Here is a 6,481-nt window from a genome sequence, read left to right on the forward strand (position 1 = left end):
CCCCTAAGGGGGTGCGATACCCGCCCCCCTGTGTTCAGCCCCCCTGAAAGGGCCCCAGTCGCTGCTGCAGCGTCCCGAGGCTGGCAGGTGTGTATGGGGGAGGCGGTGTGAGATGGTGCCGCCAGAATCCCCTCAGGAGCAGGTGGGAGGGGGGGGTGTCCCGACCTCCCGCTGCTTCGGGGCACCTCACAGAACACTCGCCTCTTCTGCTGGCGGGTTTGTGCTTTGTATCCTCATTCCTGAGCGTGCTGGGAAGAGGACCAGCGGCGCTAACAACCGCAAGCCTGCTGTTCCCTTTCTCAGCCTGCCAAGGCGTTCAAAATCCAAACCTGTAAACGCTGGCACTAGATGACACGCTACTCAGAGCCCCAGAGAGAATCCAGGAATCCCACCACTGCTTGCCTTGGTGTAAATCGGTGACAGCGACCTTAACAGCATCACTAGTAACGGTGATGCTAAGCGTGGCTGCTTTATCACTGAACTAAGGGCTGTTGTTCACTCTAGCGTTGCATCCTTTTAGCACGGAAGGGCATCATTTGTTACAAATAAATTAGTGGAAATAATATGAAAAATCCCTACTCAGGGGAAAAAAAGTATGTAAAGGCTGTTATGCATAGACAGGCAACCAGACAGTAATGATTTCTCTTCAGCCTGTATTTATACTTTCAGAAGTCAAATCTTGCTGTGTGATTTCCATTCGTTGCAACAGTGCAATCTGGCCTTTGTGGGCCGGCTATTACATGACCACTCTCAGTACATTATCACATCACCAGTGGATTTCACCTGGTTTGTTTATCCTTCCATCATCCAGCAAAAGTATAATGGGAAATCCAAGTCTTCAAACTGAACTGATCTAACTATTGGAGTAAATGAATGTTATAAACAGTCAAACTCTTGGATTTTTTATATGTAGTTTCCTGTTAACCATTATGCTCTGGTTTTCTAGAACCATGCAGTCTTGATTCAGTTATGAATAGAGAAACAGGCAGCTGTGGAAATAATGTAGAACCTGGGTTGTAGTCACCTTCCTATTCAGCATGCAAAACACAGACACAATTTCTCTGATACTAAAAACTGTAATAGATCTTATGCTGTAAAAGCTGCCCTGGTCAGGTGCTCTCCCCACAGTGTACTCAGGTAAATTATAAGCCGTTAAGATTTTTTTAGAAAGTATGATTGATTGATTGATTGATTGATACTTTTTGTAATTTAATAAGGGGCTGTATTAACCTCAAGGTCTTAAGAACCTGAAAATATTTTAAAGTGTTACCAGTTTCATTTTAAAAAAGTACTCAGCCTGTTGGGACTGGAAATGAAACTAGCAGGTCTGTAAGGAAGGACGGTACTTAATGGATGAAAAGGGAAAATTAGAAGTAATCACCTGACTTTTCATGCTGCTTTTGTTATATAAAAAGTGTATTTCTGGCCTCTTCCAGGCTTAGCTGGAAGGACTTAACAGCCCATGGAACAGGCCTGCCAAGATGTGCTCAGTATGGTCTTGAGCTGGCAAAGCCTTCTAGCGTGCACATCTCATCAAAGCTCCTGGGTTTCCTCACTGCGTAGGGAAGGGACAAGAACGGGGCAGGGTGAGGAAGGGAAGACGTGCCTGTCACTAGATGGCACACCGAGCCCGTCTGAGAGCGGCCGAAGACCTGCTGGGGCCCTCGCACGGCATTTCACAACACATGGGGCCGCTTAGCGACTTGTTTGGAAGATTTTTCTCCAGCAGCAGGGAGGATAGTCCTGCCTCCTGAGCTGTGAGCGCCTCTCCTCCAGAAGCAGTAAGAATCAGGTCTAAGGAAAAGCGAGGCTGTACTGAACAACAAGGTCTTTCCTTAAACCTGCCCTTCTCTACAGCTCCAGTAACTGCTGGGAAGCCTTAAAGGCTTATTGGAGTGGTGGATTGGTGGATAGAAGGATGGAAGTCTGAGAGCCTCCTGCTGGGACACAAACAATGCAGTGAGGAGGGCTGCCTGCAGCTCGTTGTGATGAGGGTGGTAACATGCTGGGACGTGCACTAGAAATCAAACATTTCACCGAATCTTTAGTGAGATAATTGTGCTCTGTTCTACGATTGACCACAGACAGTGAGAATGCATCTTACCAAATGAATCTTTTTGAATTACTGCTAAAACACCATTTGTGTCAATCACTCTTGAAAAGAGGAATTTCATTCAACATTTTCAAAGAAAAATGCCATTTGTTTGCATGTTTCTAAACATAAATGGTCTTTAGCACTTCCTGAGGAACTCATTCCCAATTAAATGATTGCACCTCTTTAAAATGATTTGGATCTTTATGAGAGTATTAGACTCTTACAGGGAGTCTCTCAGAGAGAATGACAGAAGCGACAGTACAGAGTTAGTGTGCTGGCTGTAGCCGTGTGTTCAATGGTGTCTCTTTGCTCCCAAAGGGCAATCTGGGCTCCTGGGCCCCTTAGTGCCCCACATCCTTTTAGAGAGGTGGAGCATGATCTAGATTTGTGCTGTAAATGAGGATAGTCCTTGGCTGCTTGTCACTTAGTCAGGCTCATCACACTTTCCCACACAGAGAGTGTTCACAAAATGAAAAAATCCAGGTCAGTCTAAAGCAATCCAGTTTACACTTCTTCAGAAATTAATCTGTCTTCATCCAGCTAGCTGCAATGGGAAGAGAGGTGTTTGGGGACAAATTAAACCTTACTGAAATGCTCCAGATGCTGTTAGGGACTGAATTTGAATCCCTAATGGCTCACCATTGTGAGTCAATGCAAAAGCAGCAGGGCAGGAGAGGAAAGTCTTCCAAAGTCAGGCCTGTACTGCCCTGCCTGCAAAACCCCACATCCCTTACGTAACTCCTCCTGCTCCACTGCACTCAAAGTGCTTTGCAAACACTGAGTAAATAAGTTGTAAAATATGTTTGTGAGCTGTTGTGGTAACTCCAACAGTGAATTTTGGGGCCTGATCCGTTGCTAAATTGGTCATGAATGACCAAGAGGAGACACTTTGGTGGGAATACAGCTGAGAAGAGGGACACTGTCAGCCCTGTAGCGGTGGCACAGTCCTGTCAGAAATGTGGTCATTAGGTTCACACGTGTTCTTCAACTTCTTGGAGTATCTTCAGTGCCATTTGGAATGTTAAGTAGTGGAATCTGATCCCAGCACAGGAGAGCTCTGTGTAGACTAGAAGTAATTATTGAGGATGCCTGTCTACTTCTCAAGGAATGCACTGGAACATTTTTGCACAAATATGGATTACTCACTGAAAAAAAGGTTTTAAATATCTGAAAATTAACAGTGTTGAGTTCAATATAGACTTTAGGGCAGAAGCAGAGTGGAAGGTCAGAATGATCTTCCTAAGTATTCCCTAAACCAAACAGTTAATTTAAATTGATGCTGTGTTTAAAATTGGCCTAAATTCAATTTTATAATTTAATACATTTTTTTTAATTCCTTTAAAATCTCCTAACATTGAAATGGGTACCACAGAATTCTTCCTACAACATAAAATGATCCTTTAATTTATCTGAGAAAACATTTGTTTGTTTGTGTGTGTGGGTGGGTGGACCTAAACCAATGTTTTCTGTATTTTTAATTATGTTCAGAGAAGTAAAAAATTTGCATATCACTGCTCTTTTTAACGAAACTCATATATTCAATATACTCAAGCTGCTTATAGTAAACATTTTGATACAAAACAAATTTGTTTAATTAGTCTGTGTAGAGAGGATAGAAGCTCTATTTCCATGCCAAACCCATGATTTTTCCTGTGTTTGCAGACTCATCAATCAAAACTGACAGCATGGTGATTTGTAAGAGCTGCAGCTGACAACTTGTTGAGCCCCATTTATCTGATATGCCTATTAACTGCTTCAGTACTGGCAGGCCAGTCCTCGGTACAAGTTTATCTGGTCCCTTAACACTGCTGAAGAATCTGTCATGTTGGTTCCCAGTGCCATGGAATGGCACCACTTTTACATAGTTGGTGAATTATAAAGAAGGGAGATAGGAGGATTCCGAATTCCTTTGTGTTTATCTTTTATTTAATGTCTTAACTGTAAGATCCATATGCCACAATGTCTAGATTATGTTCAGGGCTCATTTCAGATTTCAAGCACACCCATATTTGGGTGCTGTCTCCTATAGCCTCTCTTGTCTTCTATTTCCCGTACAAATTTGTGCAGCAAGCAGTTCCCATCTTGAAAGCAGCAGGTATAAAATCAATAAGCAGAATGCCCTCAGCAGTGGGTATTCAGCAGTGAATGATTTGTGATTTTTTGCAAGGCTGTTGTTGCTGTCTTCAACACTGCTTGTTCGGAGAGCTTGCTTTTTGTCTTGACTGCTTTGGCTCAGAGAACCTTTCATGAAGTCTTACTATATTTTCCATTTGTCTTGGCTTTTCTCTCTCCTCCTCCTTCTCCTCTTCTCTTTTTACAATAGCTTCTTCAGGCACCCCACACATCAGTACCAGCTTTGGAATCAAGAGGGAACTTATGCTGGAAACATATGCTTTCCCTGTGAAAATTAATCTTCTCTGTGAAACTTATGCTGGAAACATATGCTTCTCTGTGAAAATTTCAGACAACCTCTTCAAAGCAGGTCACTTTCCCTGGTTTTCCCAGTCATAATCTCGCAGTTTCCCTATACTGATCACCCGTTAAAGTGTCTAGGCCGCGTCATACTCTGTTGTGTTCAGTCAGGACATCCATTATAGAGAGAAGGTGACTATGAACTACCTCCCCTTGACAGGGCAAGTTGGATCTCGGTTTACCTCCATCTCATTTTGCAGGAGTATTTGTGTGATTCACAAAGTCCAGATTCTCCCTCTCTCCGGTTCCTGTGAAGGTGAGGAAGGTGCATTGTGTGTTAGGGGGTGAGCAAACGAGGAAACACCTCCCGTGCCTGTGTCTGTGAGGTGCTGCTTTCTTGTCGGCATCACCGGCTGTCAGTTCAAACCAAAGTGGCTGAAATAAACTTGGGAGCTGTCTTTGCCGTTGGCTAGGATCATTCTATTATATAGTGTCTGACATGCCCGACTCTGTCAGGAACCAATATTAAGCTCCAGCGTACCAATGCAATTTGTGATCGGTAAGATGGTTCTGCTTTACCCTCCTTCAGCCTGTGCTGCTTCATTTCATGTAAGAAAAGTGAATTGGCAAACTGATAAATGTCCTTTTCTGGGTTTCCTTCTTAAGACTTTTAAGCTGTAGGGGTTTCATCAAGGGAAACAAACCACAAATGTTTTCACACAGGTCTAAAAGTAATCTCAAGGCAGGCAGATAACTAAGTTTTCTGAAGGAACTTCCCCATCTGTTTTTATCAGAGGTTTCTGTGTTCAACCTGAATCCTTCCTTGTTACCCTGGGGCCTTGATGCTGTTCTTGTTGGAAGTGGGACTTCTGCACTCTAATGCTGATAGTCCACATACCTGTCTCCTAAAACCTGAAGGATTTCCCTGTCTGCATCTTTTGTGTCCTGTCTCTGGACAGCCTAGACCTCACCCAGGCCCATCCCTTCTGCAGTGCTGCTCCACTTGGCTGCTTTCGATCATCGTTTTTATTCATAGCAACGTCCTGACTGATGCTTTAAAATTGCAGCTGGCTGTTTAATATTAACTGAGTGAGTTACCAGGCAAGCAGTGACTCCACTTCAGCTGTGGCAATGATGTTTTCAAACTTGCTCCAACTAATGAGTCGTTAAAAGTAGTAATAAAGGGGTTTGTTGGGGCTACATGTCCCTTGGAAACACTCAGCCTATGCTAATTACAGTGGGTTAGCAGAGAGGTCAAGGCTGATAAGGGCACAGGAAGAGTAATGGTGAGGGGAGTTGAAAATAGTTGCAGGAAATGTTAATTATATCTCTTGTTCACATCGACTCTTCCCTCCCATTGAAAACAAAGCTCATTTTGAAGACACTTGTAAAAGTTGCTCTTTAAGAATCAAACTCCCTTATGTCTCAATTAACTGGTAACATGCCAGAAATGTAAAACTGCAGTAAACACAGAACTCATCTGTGCGTGGTTGTTTTAGTCTCAGTTAAAGCTGTAAATAAGATTTTACATGACTGTGGTGCCACATTAGGGCCATGAAATGCTGGGGTTCCAAGCCCCAAATTAAGGCTGACATGTGGGTGATTCCCACAGCCCTTCCCAAAGGGGGGGGGGGGTGAGTTTGCCTTTAGGCTTCCCCCCAGGGTGGGCCGGCCTTGCAGGGAGAGCCATTGGGTAAATGAGCCCCAGGTGTCCCACAGTAAGTAAACAAGGGTCAGGAGTCCTATATAGGGATAAAAGCTGGGACCACTTCCAGGAAGAGGGGAGTGTTTGTTTGTGAGGTGGGTGCACTTTGCAGAGTTTCCTGTAGGGCTCCAGTCAGGTCTGGCTTTTGTAAACACGGGCTGTGTAGCAATTCAGTATGTGGCTTCCTTGGTCTTATGTGTTTGGCTTGTTGACTCGGTTGTCTCCCATCCCTTCTATGAGAGACTGCATGTCGCCATTTATTCCACCCA

The 6,481-nt window shown here is 44.0% G+C and overlaps 1 protein-coding gene across 1 annotated transcript in view; it reads left to right on the forward strand.

The window, feature by feature from the left end:
* TMCC1 (transmembrane and coiled-coil domain family 1) overlaps positions 1–6,481 on the forward strand; it is a 166,690-nt gene continuing 160,209 nt past the window's right edge. Inside the window, exon 1 of the mRNA XM_026857835.1 lies at positions 1–87. The gene's annotated coding sequence lies outside the window, so the exon portion shown is untranslated. The remainder of the gene's footprint in view (positions 88–6,481) is intronic.

The sequence above is a fragment of the Athene cunicularia genome (genome assembly GCF_003259725.1).
Source record: "Athene cunicularia isolate RWA chromosome 12 unlocalized genomic scaffold, athCun1 chr12_part1, whole genome shotgun sequence".
In the NCBI taxonomy this organism is placed as follows: domain Eukaryota; kingdom Metazoa; phylum Chordata; class Aves; order Strigiformes; family Strigidae; genus Athene; species Athene cunicularia.